General features: G+C 39.3%; 1 pseudogene; it reads left to right on the forward strand.

Annotated features, from left to right (window-relative positions):
* Nucleotides 1-1,992: 1,992 nt before the first annotated feature.
* Nucleotides 1,993-2,150, forward strand: LOC147350075 (U2 spliceosomal RNA; annotated as a pseudogene).
* The last annotated feature ends 13,961 nt before the right edge of the window (nucleotides 2,151-16,111 follow it).

Raw genomic sequence — 16,111 nt, forward strand, 5'->3', positions numbered from 1 at the left:
TAGGTACTAGAAAATATGCTCAATGAAAATCAAAAGCACAGTATCACCTCACACCTGTTAGAATGGCTATGACCAAAAAGACAAAAAAATAAAAAGTGTCAAGAAAAGGAACCCTCACATACTGTTGGTGAGAATGTAAGTTGGTGTGACCACTGTGGAAAACAGTATGGAGCTTATTTTCCCCACCTCATGAAAATCTTCAGCAGAAATTCCCTTTCCCTTTATGGAAGGTTAAGATGCTTACCTTATAGCCTTCACATCATCACCTACTTACAGTACACTTAAAAGATTTAACCCACTAACATAATGGTAAATAAGAAAGGCATTCCTTGTTGAACCAGAAACCGAGCAATTCAAGAAAGATGGGAAGTGACAGGGCACAGATAGAAGAAGGAACCTTCGGTCTCAGGCCCCCAGGAGGGCCCTGCTACATACGAAGAGAAGGATGACAAATTGCCTGTTACCAAGGAGCCAGTTTTGGCTGTGATCACAAGGGCACCAGCCAGGGACGTGCTGTGACAGCTCAGCAGAGTTGTTGTTCAGTTACCAAGTCATGTCTGACTCTTTAGACCCCATGGACTGCAGTACGACAGGCTTCCCTGTCCTTCACCGTCTCCCAGAGTTTGCTCAAGCTCATGTCCATTGAGTCAGTGATGCCATCCAACCATCTCATCCTCCGTCATCCCTTCTCCTCCTGCCCTCAATCTTTCCCAGCAACAGGGTTTCTTCCAATAAGTCAGCTGTTCACGTCAGGTGGCCAAAGTATTGGAGCTTCAGCTTTAGCATCAGTCCTTCCAAAGAGTATTCAAGGTTGATTTCCTTTAAGATGGACTAGTTTGATTTTCTGTGCAAGGGACTTTCGGGAGTCTTCTCTAGGACCACAGTTCAAAAGCATCAATTCTTCAGTGCTCCGCCTTCTTTATTGTCCAGCTCTCACATTTGTACATGACTACCAGAAAGACCATAGCCCTGACTGTATAGGCCTTTGTCAGCAAAGTGAAGTTTTTGCTTGTTAAAACACTGTCTAGGTTTGTCATAGCTTTCCTGGCAAGAAGCAATCATTCTCTTATTTCATGGTTTCAGTCACCAACCACAATGATTTCTGAGCCCAGGAAGAAGAAATCTATCACTCCTTCCACCTGTGTATGACTGCCCTTCAACTCCATTTACTCAGCTCCCAAAACTTGTGCTTTTCTTCTCCTGGTTGTAATTAACACATATCATTAAACACCTTGATATATTACTTTTGTTGCTTTTATAGTCAACTCCATTTCCATTTTCTGATAGGCTTCCTTTCAGTATTTTGTGTCTGCATCGGGGATCATTTTCCTCCTGACTGAAGAACTCCTTTCATGTGCTTCTGGAATGTATTCTTAATTTTTGCTTCTTTGAAAGTGTTTTTATTGCACCTTCATTTCTTAAAGGATATTTTGCTGAGTAAAGAATTCTAGGTTCACCAGGTTATTTTCTTTCATCACTTTGGGGAAATTACTCAATTGTCTTGTGACTCTTATTGTTTCCCTTCAGAAGTCAGTAGTTGGTTTTGCTTTCTCAAAGTCCTCTGCCTTTCAACACCTCTGAATGCTTTTAAGATTTCTCTTTGTCTTCAGTATCCAGAAATTGCAGGGATGTGTCTAAAGCTTGGTTTTCTTTGCATTAATTCCACTGGGGCTCATAGACCCAGATTTTGAAGTGTTGTCCTTCCAAAGTTTGAAAAATTCTTGACCACTATTTCTTCAAATATTGCTTCTGTCCATTTTCTTTCTTCTCTTTTTCTGGAACTACAATTACATCTTTTCATTGTGTCTCATATGTCTCTTCTTTTCTTTATCATCTTTCCTCCTTCTGTGCTTTAGTCTGGATATTTTCTACAGATAATTTACAGTTCACTCAAATTTGATGTATGCTCCTCAATTGAGATTTCAATTTTATTTATTTTTATTTTTCCAAGACTTCAATTTGAATCTTATGGCTTCTAATTCTCTACTGAAAATCGCTTCTCGGCCTTTTGGCTAAGATCAAGTGTAATTCTCTACTGAAATATTAATTATAGACATTTAGTGTTTATGTACAATAACTCCAATTTCTTGTTGCTTATGCTGCTGCTGCTGCTAAGTCACTTCAGTCGTGTCCGACTCTGTGAGACCCCATAGATGGTAGCCCACCAGGCTCCCCCATCCCTGGGATTCTCCAGGCAAGAACACTGGAGTGGGTTGCCATTTCCTTCTCCAGTGCATGAAAGTGAGATGTGAAAGTGAAGTCACTCAGTCGTGTCTGACTCTTAGCAACCCCATGGACTGCAGCCCACCAGGCTCCTCCATCCATGGGATTTTCCAGGCAAGAGCACTGGAGTGGGGTGCCATTGCCTTCTCCGATAAGTATGCTTAAATTACCTGTTTTTTTCTCTAGTTTGGGGTCAAGTCTTTCCTTTTGTGTATACCTGGCTTTTTAAAAAATTGGGTACCAAATACTCTGTATGAAAAATTGTATAGACAACTGAAAGATTTGAATAAGGTTATCACCTCCCAAGTGTATTGAATGTTTCCCCTGGCATTTCATCTTATTCTTGTCTAAGATTGAGCTTGTTGGGATTTGGTTTTCAGTCTTTGTGAAAATAGGATGTTTTCACTTTCACCTTACTCTGAGGGTGTAGGCCTTTAGTATAATAACCAAAAACCTGGAGCAATTATAAAGCTTCTTCTTAAAAGATCCTTCACTATAATTTTTGACTTTTCAGCCTGATGACACTACCAAAAGCTTTGCTCCGAATCTTAATTTCTCAGATGCCACACTTGTTTTCTGATTTTGCATTTGCTTTGTGAGCAAAAGCAACCTTAGATGCCAGACACCTCTCTTTATTTCTTATTTTTTCTATATCTTAGACCCAGAAATTCTTACAGTCTTTGTAGTTCTTTGAAGCCTTCAAACATATATTTGTATATGTGTACACATGTGTGTAACAGCTTTTCTCACTATTCCCCGTGTATCCAAAACCACTCAGTCAGTCAAAAGCTGTTGATGTTGAATAGCCTACTTATCTCTCAGAAAGTGGCTTGGGAAATGCTTACGTTTCTGACTTGCTAAAGAGAATTGGTGATAATGTAATTCGCCAAGACAAGGGATTCTAGACAAGGACTCTGTGCAGAAAATAGTTAACATAGGAGGTCTGACAGTTATTCAAGGTTAGCCCTTGGCTGGAGTCTGAGAACTTGATTTCTGGAGGGTTCCTTCCATTAACTGATAAGAATGTCTCACTGTGTCTAAACATTTTGTAATAACTATTGGTTTATGCTTAACATCTGCTTTCTTTCTGGGAGTCTGGAATTTGAGTATGGGTCAGACAGGGGATACCAACGTGATCAGCCCCAAACAAAAATCCAGGGTATTAATAAACCAGAGCTTCCTTGGTTCCCAACATTTCACATGTGTTGCCATAACCTGTTTCTAGCAGGGATTAAGTGCATCTTGTGTGAATACATTGGGAGAGGACTCTTTTTTTTTTTTAACATAACATAAAATCTACCATTTAAACTGTTTTTTTTCTCATTTTTAATTTTTTTTCATACTATATGATTTTTACTACACTATTTCATTTGACTTAGTAATATCATATAATGGATTTTCAAATCTACATAAATAGGTAAAGTGAGTCCATAATTATAAACATTCTGACCTGGTTTTAGAATCAAGATTACATTAACATGGTGAAACGAGCATGGTAGATTTCAACTATTTTTCTGTTATTTATTTGTATTTTGAAGATTATATATAAAGTATTCATCAACTGTTCTTCAAAAATTTATGAGCATTCACTTATAAACCCACTGGGGTTAATGAATATAGAAAGAGAAGGTCTTTAACCATTTCAATTTCTTTAAAACTTATTTGAATATCCAGGGTGTCTATTTCTTGAACCAGATCTGAAATGGTACATGTTTCTGAGAATTTATTCATTTCATTTATTGTTTTGAATTTCTTAACATATTTTTCTTATTATTTTCATTGATTTATAAATGTCATTTATTTCTGTAGTTATTTTCCAATTTTAGTTTTTTTATTTAAATTTATTTATTTTAATTAGAGGTTAATTACTTTACAATATTGTATTGGTTTTGCCATACATCAACATGAATCTACCATGGGTGTACACATGTTCCCAATCCTGAACCCCCCTCCCACCTTCCTCCCCATACCATCCCTCTGGGTCATCCCAGTGCACCAGCCCCAAGCATCCTGTATCCTGCATCAAACCTGGACTGGCGATGCATTTCTTATATGATATTATACATGTTTCAATGCCATTCTCCCAAATCATCCCACCCACCACAGAGTCCAAAAGACTTCTCTATACATCTCTGTCTCTTTTGCTGTCTCGCATACAGGGTTATCGTTACCATCTTTCTAAATTCCATATATATGCGTTAGTATACTGTATTCATGTTTTTCTTTCTGGCTTACTTCACTCTGTATAATAGGCTTCAGTTTCATCCACCTCATTAGAACTGATTCAGATATATTCTGAGGAATACTCCATTGTGTATATGTACCACAGCTTTCTTATCCATTCATCTGCTGATGGACATCTAGGTTGCTTCCATGTCCTGGCTATTATAAACAGTGCTGCAATGAACACTGGGGTACATGTGTCTCTTTCAATTCTGGTTTCCTCGGTGTGTATGCCCAGCAGTGGGATTGCTGGGTCATATGGCAGTTCTATTTCCAGTTTTTAAGGAATCTCCACACTGTTCTCCATAGTGGCTATACTAGTTTGCATTCCCACCAACAGTGTAAGAGGGTTCCCTTTTCTCCACACCTTCTCCAGCATTTATTGCTTGTAGACTTTTGGATCGCAGCCATTCTGACTGGCATGAAATGGTACCTCATTGTGGTTTCGATTTGCATTTCTCTGATAATGAGTGATGTTGAGCATCTCTTCATGTGTTTATTAGCCATCTGTATGTCTTCTTTGGAGAAATGTCTATTTAGTTTTTTGGCCCATTTTTTTATTGGGTCGTTTATTTTTCTGGAATTGAGCTGTAGGAGTTGCTTGTATATTTTTGAGATTAATTGTTTGTCAGTTGCTTCATTTGCTATTATTTTCTCCATTCTGAAAGCTGTCTTTTCACCTTGCTTAGAGTTTCCTTTGTTGTGCAGAAGCTTTTAATTTTAATTAGATCCCATTTGTTTATTTGTGCTTTTATTTCCAATATTCTGGGAGGTGGCTCATAGAGGATCCTGCTGTGATTTATGTCGGAGAGTGTTTTGCCTATGTTCTCCTCTAAAGACTCCACTAGAAAATTACTAGAGCTAATCAATGAATATAGTAAAGTTGAAGGATATAAAATCAACACACAGAAATCCCTTGCATTCCTATACACTAATAATGAGAAAATAGAAAGAGAAATTAAGGAAACAATCCCATTCACCATTGCAATGAAAAGAATAAAATACTTAGGAATGTATCTACCTAAAGAAACAAAAGACCTATATATAGAAAACTATAAAACACTGGTGAAAGAAATCAAAGAGGACACTAATAGATGGAGAAATATACTGTGTTCATGGATCAGAAGAATCAATATAGTGAAAATGAGTATACGACTCAAAGCAATCTACAGATTCAATGCAATCCCTATCAAGCTACCAACGGTATTTTTCACAGAGCTAGAACAAATAATTTCACAATTTATATAAAAATACAAAAAACCTCGAATAGACAAAGCAATCTTGAGAAAGAAGAATGGAACTGGAGGAATCAACCTGCCTGACTTCAGGCTCTACTACAATGCCACAGTCATCAAGACAGTATGGTACTGGCACAAAGACAGAAATATAGATCAATGGAACAAAATAGAAAGCCCAGAGATAAACCCACACATCTATGGACACCTTATCTTTGACAAAGGAGGCAAGAATATACAATGGAGAAAAGACAATCTCTTTAACAAGTAGTGCTGGAAAAACTGGTCAACCACTTGTAAAAGAATGAAACTAGAACACTTTCTAACACCATACACAAAAATAAACTCAAAATGGGTTAAAGATCTAAACATAAGACCAGAAACTATAAAACTCTTAGACGAGAACATAGGGAGAGGACTCGTGAAAGCTTGCACCTAATTTCCCTCAGATTTCACCACATTTGCCTTTTCCTTTTCTACTTGTAACCAGGATCCTTTTTCTCCATGATTAATCATAACCATGAGTATGACTATGTGCCTACATCCTTCTAGGGAATCACCAAACCCTGACACTTGTCTCAGACCTCTTCACAGACCAATTGAGTTAGAAACAAAAATCATCCAGATTCAGATAGATTAAGCTTGAGGTACTCTTTATTTTACCCAACCTGCCATTTATTCATTGTTCTACCAGATATTTCTTGGGTTCTCATTTGATAGTTCAATAGCACTAACACTGTTGACCATCCATCTTTCTGGAAACATGACTGCACCTTGTATTTTACTGCTCATTTGTCACTGGGCTTACTTCTTACTCTTTACCTTTGACAATCTTGTAAGCACATGCCTTTAGATTCCTGGACCCTCTTCTCTTCTCAAGATATCTTCTCTAGCTGGACACTCTCATCCATACCTACATCTTCAAATACCTCCTATGTACAGAGGCCTCACACATTTATAATTTTGGCTTTGATCTTCCTTTTAGGCTCTAAAACTGGGTGTTGAATAGCCTACTTATCTCTCAGATAAATCAGAGTTATCACAAATGCTGGATGATTCCAACATTTCCTAATAAAAACAAACCAAATGCTTTGCCTCACAGCACCTCCTCTTCACCTACACTTTTCACTTTTTCCCTGCCTCCCATGAACAGGTTCACATCCTCAATCTTTTTAATCCTTGCTTCAAATAGTGTTTCTCCTCTCTGTCCACAATCCTTTCAATTTCCGGATTCAGACAGCAAGTCTTTATTGAGCATCTACTATATACACTCTGCTAGGCACTAGGGATGTGAAGATAGTTGACACATGGAACTAATCTTCAAGGGCTTTATAGGCTAGTAAAGTAGTAAAGAATGGCAGACAAAGAAATAAATAAGTACCATAAAGAATGATAAATGTGAACACAGACCAAAATCAAGACATAGGATGAGCCCTCAAAAGGGGAAGTGATCAGATCTCCAAGAAAATGGAGGAGAGGATGCTTAAACTGCATTTTGAAAGCTCGGGGGGTGTTCTCCATAAAGACAGAATGGATGCAAAAATTAAATACACCCTGCAGGGAGAGAGAGATGTGTCAAAGTCACTATGCCTATGGAAAAGCACAACAGAAAATGTCATGGGAACTAAGCTGAATTAAAATGCAGGGCATTAATTTTCTTTAAATAGAGTTCATTCAAAAACCTAACTACCAGGAGAATCTAATGAAATAAAATAACTAGTATTCCTAGAGCTTTGCTGAATGATAATGTGTTTGAATGATGAAAGCTCTGGACAAGTCTGTTGCTCTTATCTTTCAGGAGAGATGCTGGTAGGTGGCCTTCCTTTCATGAGAGCAAGTGACATGAGCCAGATTCAAGTTTCAGGAGATGTCAGGGGAATGAGAGGAAAAAGCATGATCAGAAGAAATGTTAAAAAGGAGGTAATTACGATCAGGAAAACAATTAAAGATGTCAATAGGGCAAAAGCTCCTCCCCAGATTAATTCTTAATGATTACAGTGGGGGATGGAGGAGAGGCACTCTGGCAGCATCTGTTGACCGTGTCCTTTCCTAGGTGGTCAATACAATTGTGAACCACTGCCATTTCAGAAGCTGACCACACTCATATCAACCTCAAGTCTTCCTATCATCAATGTCACAGGTTTGTGTGGAGAATGACTTTCTGGCACCTCTCAAATCATGCCATGGTATCCACTCTGCCTGGTGCAATTGCATCCCTGCACACTGACACAAGACTCCAGCCCAGCTCACCAGAGCGATTACAGACAAGTCCTCCTTCACCTGCTCAGACATGCCTTGGGAACCGTGTTCACTGAGACCCATAGTGTCCACAGGAGGAGTTTTGCCCCCAGACTTTCTTCTGTTCATGTGAAAAGGTACCCCCTGAAATTCTTCCTCTGCCTCAAAACGTACCCAAAGGAGGACGGTCCAAGGATAACCATTGTTCAGTTTAAAAACTGTCAAGCATTTTCTATTGATAAGTGGCTGCACGAGTTATCACTAAGCTTTTTAACATACACAAGACATGCTCTCTGCCCACTATAGAATAAATACATCCTGGGAAATGGGGAATTCAAGTGAAGCCTTGTAATTTGTCTACTGTTAGACAAACACAATGATCAAAAAGTAAATCTCTAATATGGATAGATGCTCAGGGCAGAAATAGAAAATCAATAAGAATAAAGTTATTGCAAATAATCTCAACTCATTGCTGACTTCAAAAGTGTAGATTTTACTATATAATCAAGTTATATGTGCATGCATCCTAAGTCCCTTCAGTTGTGTCTGACTGTTTGTGATCCCATGGACTGTACCTACCAGGCTCCTCTGTCCTTGGGATTCTCCAGGCAAGAATACTGGAGTGGGTTGCCATGCCCTCATCCAGGGGATCATCCCAACCCAGAGATCAAATCCATGTCACTTATGTCTCCTGTGTTGGAAGGTGGGTTCTTTATATCTAGTGCAACCAAGGAAGCCAAATAAAGTTTTCTATATATATGTGTATCTATCAGTTCAGTTCAGTCACACAGTCATGTCCAACTCTTTGCGACCCTGTGGAGTGCAGCACGCCAGGCTTCCCTGTCCATCACCAACTCCTAGAGCTTGCTCAAACTCATTTCCATCGAGTTGGTGATGCCATCCAAACACCTCATCCTCTGTCATGTCTTTCTCCTCCTGCCTTCAATCTTTCCCAGCAATAGGGTCTTTTCTAATGAGTCAGTTCTTTGCATTAGGAGGCCAAAGTACTGGAACTTCAGCTTCAGCATCAGTCCTTCCATTGAATACTCAGGACTGATTTCCTTTAGGATTGACTGGTTGGATCTCCTTGTAATCCAAGGGACTCTCAAGAGTCCTATCCAACACCACAGTTTAAAAGCATCAATTCCTCAGGACTCAGCCTTTTTTATGGTCCAGCTCTCACATCCATACATGATTAATGGGAAAACCATAGCTTTGACTAAACAGAATGCTGTTGGCAAAGTAATGTCTATGCTTTTTAATACGTTGCCTAGGTTTATCATGAATGTGAAGTCAAGTGGGCCTTAGAAAGCATCACTACGAACAAAGCTAGTGGAGGTGATGGAATTCTAGTTGAGCTATTCCAAATCCTGAAAGATGATGCTGTGAAAGTGCTGCACTCAATATGCCGGCAAATTTAGAAAACTCAGCAGTGGCCACAGGACTGGAAAAGTCAGTTTTCATTCCAATCCCAAAGAAAGGCAATGCCAAAGAATGCTCAAACTACCACAAAATTGCACTCATCTCACATACTAGTAAAGTAATGCTCAAAATTCTCCAAGACAGGCTTCAGCAATATGTGAACCGTGAACTTCCTGATGTTCAAGCTGGTTTCAGAAAAGGCAGAGGACCCAGAGATCAAATTGCCAACATCCCCTCGATCCTGGAAAAAGCAAGAGAGTTCCAGAAAAACATCTATTTCTGCTTTATTGACTGTGCCAAAGCCTTTGACTGTGTGGATCACAATAAACTGCGGAAAATTCTGAAAGAGATGGGAATACCAGACCACCTGATCTGCCTCTTGAGAAATCTGTATGCAGGTCAGGAAGCAACAGTTAGACCTGGACATGGAACAACAGACTGGTTCCAAATAGGAAAAGGAGTATGTCAAGGCTGTATATTGTCACCCTGCTTATTTAACTTATATGCAGAGTACATCATGAGAAACACTGGACTGGAAGAAACACAAGCTGGAATCAAGATTGCCAGGAGAAATATCAATAACCTCAGATATGCAGATGACACCACCCTTATGGCAGAAAGTGAAGAGGAACTCAAAGCCTCTTGATGAAAGTGAAAGTGGAGAGTGGAAAAGTTGGCTTAAAGCTCAACATTCAGAAAATGAAGATCATGGCATCTGGTCCCATCACTTCATGGGAAATAGATGGGGAAACAGTGGAAACAGTGTCAGACTTTATTTTTGGGGGCTCCAAAATCACTGCAGATGGTGACTGCAGCCATGAAATTAAAAGACGCTTATTCCTTGAAAGGAAAGTTATGACCAACCTAGATAGCATATTCAAAGGCAGAGACATTACTTTGCCAACAAAGGTCCATCTAGTCAAGGCTATGGTTTTTCCTGTGGTCATGTATGGATGTGAGAGTTGGACTGTGAAGAAGGCTGAGCATTGAAGAATTGATGCTTTTCAACTGTGGTGTTGGAGAAGACTCTTGAGAGTCCCTTGGACTGCAAGGAGATCCAACCAGTCCATTCTGAAGGAGATGAGCCCTGGGATTTCTTTGGAGGGAATGATGCTAAAGCTGAAACTCCAGTACTTTGGCCACCTCATGCAAAGGGTTGACTCATTGGAAAAGACTGTGATGCTGGGAGGGATTGGGGGCAAGAGGAGAAGGGGACGACAGAGGATGAGATGGCTGGATGGCATCACTGACTCGATGGACATGAGTCTGGGTGAACTCCGGGAGTTGGTGATGGACAGGGAGGCCTGGTGTGCTGCGATTCATGGGGTCACAAAGAGTCAGACACAACTGAGTGACTGAACTGAACTGAGGTTTATCATAGCATTTCTTCTAAGGAGCAAGCATCTTTTAATTTTGTCACTGCAGTCACCATCTGCAGTGATTTGGAGTCCCCCAAAAAAAAGTCTCTCACTGTTTTCACTGTTTCCCCATCTATTTGCCATGATGTGATGGAACCGGTGCCATGACCTTTGTTTCCTGAATGTTGAATTTTAAGCCAGCTTTTTCACTCTCTTCTTTCACTTTCATCAAGAGGCTCTTCAGTTTCTCTTCACTTTCTGCCATAAGGGTGGTGTCATCTGCATATCTGAGGTTATTGATATGTCTCCTGGCAATCTTGATTCCAGCTTGTCCTTCATCCAGCCTGGTATTTCACATGATGTACTCTGTATTTAAGTTAAATAGCAGGGTGATGATATACAGCCTTGATGTACTCCTTTCCTGATTTTGAACCAGTCCACTGTTACATGTTCAGGTTTAACTGTTGCTTCTTGACCTGCATACAGATTTCTCAGGAGGCAGATCAGGTGGTCTAGTATTCCCATTTCTTTAAGAATTTTCTACAGTTGGTTGTGAGTCACACAAATGCTTTAGCATAGTCAATGAAGCAGAAGTAGATGATTTTCTGGCATTCTCTTGCCTTTTTTATACTCCAACTGATGTTGGAAACTTGACCTCTGGTTCCTCTGCCTTTTCTAAAACCAGCTTCAAGCTGTATCTGGAAGTTCTCGGTTCACATACTGTTGAAGCCTAGCTGAAGAATTTTGAGTATTACATTGCTAGAATGTGAGATGAGTGCAATTGTGTGGTAGTTTGAACATTCTTTGATATTGCCTTTCTTTGGGATTGGTTGAAAACTGACCTTGTCCAGTTCTGTGGCCACTGCTGGGTTTTCCAAATTTGCTGGTATATTGAGTGCAGCACTTTCACAGCCTCATCTTTCAGGATTTGAAATAGCTCAACTGGAATTCCATCACCTTCACGAGCTTTGTTTGTAGTGATTCTTCCTAAGGCCCACTTGACTTCGCATTCCAGGATGTCTGGCTCTAGGTGAATGATCACACCATCGTGATTATCTGGGTCGTGAAGATCTTTTTTGTACAGTTCTTCTGTGTATTCTTGCCACCTCTTCTTAATATTTTCTGCTTCTGTTAGGTCCATACCATTTCTGTCCTTTATTGAGCCCATCTTTGCGTGAAATGTTCACTTGATACCTCTAATTTTCTTGAACAGATCTCTAGTCTTTCCCATTCTATTGTTTTTCTCCATTCTTTGCACTGATCACTTAGGAAGTCTTTCTTATCTCTCCTTGCTATTCTTTGGAACTCTGAATTCAAATGGGTATATCTTTCCTTTCCTCTTTTACCTTCGCTTCTCTTTGCTCAGCTATTTGTAAGACTTCCTTAGACAACCATTTTGCCTTTTTGCATTTCTTTTTGGGGGGATGGTTTTGATCACTGCCTGCTGTACATTGTCATGAAGCTCCATCCATAGTTCTTCAGGCACTCTGTCTATCACATCTAATCCCTTGAATTTATTTGTCACTTTCACTGTATAATCATAAGGGATTTGATTTAGGTCACACCCGAGTGGTCTAATGGCTTTCCTTACTTTCTTCAATTTAAGCCTGAATTTTGCAATAAGGAGTTCATGATCTGAGCCACAGTCAGCTCCCAGTCTTTTTTTTTTTTTTTTTTGCTGACTGTATAGAGCTTCTCCATTTTCAGCTGCAAAAAATATAATCGGATTTTGGTATTGACCGTCTTGTGAAATCTATGTGTAGAGTCATCTCTTGTGTTGTTGGAAGAGGGTGTTGCTATGACCAGTGCATTCTCTTGGCAAAGCTCTGTTAGCCTTTGCCCTGCTTCATTTTGTATTCCAAGGCCAAATTTGCCTGTTATTTCAGGTATCTCTTGACTTTCTACTTTTGCATTCCAGTCACCTATGATGAAAAGCACATCTTTTTGTGGTGTTCATTCTAGAAGGTCTTATAGGTCATCATAGAATTATTCAACTTCAGCTTCTTCAGCATTACTGGTTGGGGCACAGACTTGGATTACTGTGATATTGAATGGTTTGCCTTGGAAATTAACAGAGACCATTCTGTCATTTTTGAGATTTCACCCAAGCACTGCATTTCCGACTCTTTTGTTGACTATGATGGCTACTCCATTTCTTCTAAGGGATTCTTGCCCACAGTAGTAGACATAATGGTCATCTGAGTTAAATTCACCCATTCCAGTCCATTTTAGTTTACTGATTCCTAAAATGTTGACCTTCACTCTTGCCATCTCCTGTGTGACCATTTCCAGTTTACCTTGATTCATGGACCTAACATTCCAGGTTCCTTTACAGTACTGTTCTTTACAGAATTGTACTTTACTTCCATCAGCAGTCACATCCACAACTGGGCGTTGTTTTCACTTTGGCTCAGCCTCTCCATTCTTTCTGGAGTTATTTCTCCACTCTTCTCCAGTAGCATATTGGGCACCTACTGACTTGAGCAATTCATCTTTCAGTGTCACATCTTTTGCATTTTCATACTGTTCATGGGGTTCTCAAGGCAAAAATACTGAAGTGGTCTGCCATTCCCTTCTCCAGTGGATCATGTTTTGTCTAAACTCTCCACTATGACCCGTCCATCTTAGGTGGCCCTACACAGCATGCCTCATAGCTTCATTGTTATACAAGGTTGTGGTCCATATGATCAGTTTGGTTAGTTTTCTGTGGTTGTGGTTTTCATTCTGTCTTCCCTCTGATGGGTAAGGATAAGAGGCTTGTAGAAGCTTCCTGATGGTAGGGACTGGCTGTGGGGGAACCTAGGTCTTGTTCTGATGGGTGGGGCCATACTCAATAAATCTTTAATCCAATTTTCTGTTGATGGGTGGCATTGTGCTCCCTCTTGTTGTTTGGCCTTAAAAAACAAGAAAGAAAATATTTTCTACAATTTTCTCAAAAGATTCTGTGTGATTCAGAGAGCTCAACAATAGCAATAGGCAAATAGACATAGTAATGTAGTTCACACCCAGCACTTTAACACTTTATTTTCTAGACTGTCACCACTAGCTGGACTGGAGGATGACTTTCCAAAGTAGTTCACAGTAACAGAAAGAATCACATCTATGACAAGTTCTGCTTGTAATTTCCCCCTTTGAGAAAGCCTGTTGCTCAAGACAGCACAAAAATAATAGTAATAACTCAAAAATCAAAACCCTTCTTATAATCTCTATCCATCCATCACTCTGGGTAGAAGAAAGAGTAAGGTGTAATTAGATACTCAATTAAGTATTTCCAAGTAGCCCTCACACTTTTTATTTTCCAAAGCCCTTATGACAACTTTGGGATTTTCTATGGAAAATTGAAATATGATACATAAATGGAAATAAATATCAATATGTCTAGAAACTATATTTAACCTGCAAATTTATCCCACCCACCCCAGGCCACTCAGCAAAGATTTTTGAGGTAGATTAATTAAATAGTTAATTTTAGCACATGAAGAAATTATTTGTTAACTAAGCTGGGGGAAATAATATATGCAGGCAACAGATGATATTCACCCTCTCTGTCAGACACAGACATACTGACTTGAAGAAACAGCAAGCCTAGTCCTAAAATTTACTGGTGCCCTGTTATCCTTGAGTGAGTGTTAGTTGCTCAGTCATGCCTGACTCTTTGCAAACCCATGGACTGTAGCCTGCCAGACTTCTGTCCATGGAATTCTCCAGGCAAGATTACTGGTATGGGTTTCCATTTCCTTCTCCAGGGGATCTTCCCAACCCAGGGATCCTTCATTGCAAGAGAGTCTTTTCCATCTGAGCCACCAGGGAAGCCTACTACTAAGAGACATTTCTAAGTATAAAGACAGGTCAACTTAAAAAGTATCAGCAGATACATGCTTGACTTTATCTTATAATCTATAGACAATAAATTGCAATATATAATGAATCCATACACCTTTTCCAAAGGAATACCCAACACAGAAGTAGCAATAAAGTTAAAAATTACAGTCATCAATCAGATGAAATAACTTAGATGAAGCTTTTCTCGCTCAAAGAGATGGGGACTGGGCAAATGGTCAGGAAGGAGATACAATGTGCTTTTAACGTTGTATGAAAAATAATGTTATCCTTACATCATCCATTAATTCCATTAATCATGGATTTATGAGATAACATTCTGATCTAGTAATAATTGCAGCCGTCTTTTGAAGGTTTATGGCATGTCAAGGGTGGTCCTGAGAACTTCAAAGACATCACAGCAGCCCCATAAGGGAGAACTATTCTGATTTTCACTTTACATTAAAGGAAATAAAGAATTCAAGAGGTTATGCAACCTGTCCTGAGTTTGAAACTAACCACTAGAGATCCTAGCATCAACCCGGGTGCCCACATCTGAACCCCCCAGGAATCACCCACTGTACCAGACTTGTGCCCCCACTGACCATCCTTCCTAGGGTGCTGGAGTTCTTGTCTGGTATATTCTTTGTGATGGACCCAGGGGACCGCAGACTGGCAATCCAAAAAACCTCCTTAGAGCCCACACAAATCTTACATCTGACCTGCTTCCTACCCGCACTGCACAGGGATAGTGAAAAGCCACTGGAAAAAGAGACTGTTTTTATCTTCCTCTCAGATTGTACAAAATATTCCAAATATGTGAAATGTTATCAAAACCCCATCCCAATCCAATTTTCAACATCGACTGCGATAAACAGAAAGCATCATATGGGACATGGTGGATAATTAAAGGTCACTTTATTTCACAGCATCAAATATATCTTCCTAAACTGAAAAAATTGTTGTAAAGGCAAAATATACCACATAAAGTTGTATAAAGTTTCTCTGCATTTAGCATTTTAAACAATATCTTTTATTTTTCTTATCTTGTTAACATCAATTTGTCAACTATTTTTCTTTAGAGGAACTGCTCCCACTTTGAGATTATGCCCATTCTACTTCTTTTGGCTTAAAAAGTGGCCTTTAATTTATAACATTAGAGAGAGAGTAGACAGTAATATTAGCTTGCATTTAGATACTATCACTAACTAGTAGATAGTAGGTACTGGTTTTATTTTATTTTGCTTTCAATATTTTATATGGCAAAGTAAGATGTTGGCAACATAAGGCTGATCAGGAAAAACTATCATTGGGGTTGTCTTTAAACAAATTTGCAAGATCTAGAAGTCTAGATAAAAGTCTAAAAAGTCTAGACTTATTTCTCTTTGCTGACTCCCTAGCCTCCATCTCTCATGGGGAGACTCTGGGGTCCCATTTCAGGCTCTGGGTCAGAACCTCAAGGTCAGAGTGGAATCTCAAAGTCCTACTGAGATCTCATTTCTGCTACCTTCTTCAAGCTGCAAGACATAACAACAGTACAATTTTATTTTTTCTTTTCTTTTTTTAAATTATTTTCCTTCTTGGTCCAAAGTT

This window comes from Bos grunniens, chromosome 20 (genome assembly GCF_055505025.1).
Source record: "Bos grunniens cultivar Pamir isolate PY7600 chromosome 20, Bosgru_T2T1.0, whole genome shotgun sequence".
In the NCBI taxonomy this organism is placed as follows: Eukaryota; Metazoa; Chordata; class Mammalia; order Artiodactyla; family Bovidae; genus Bos; species Bos grunniens.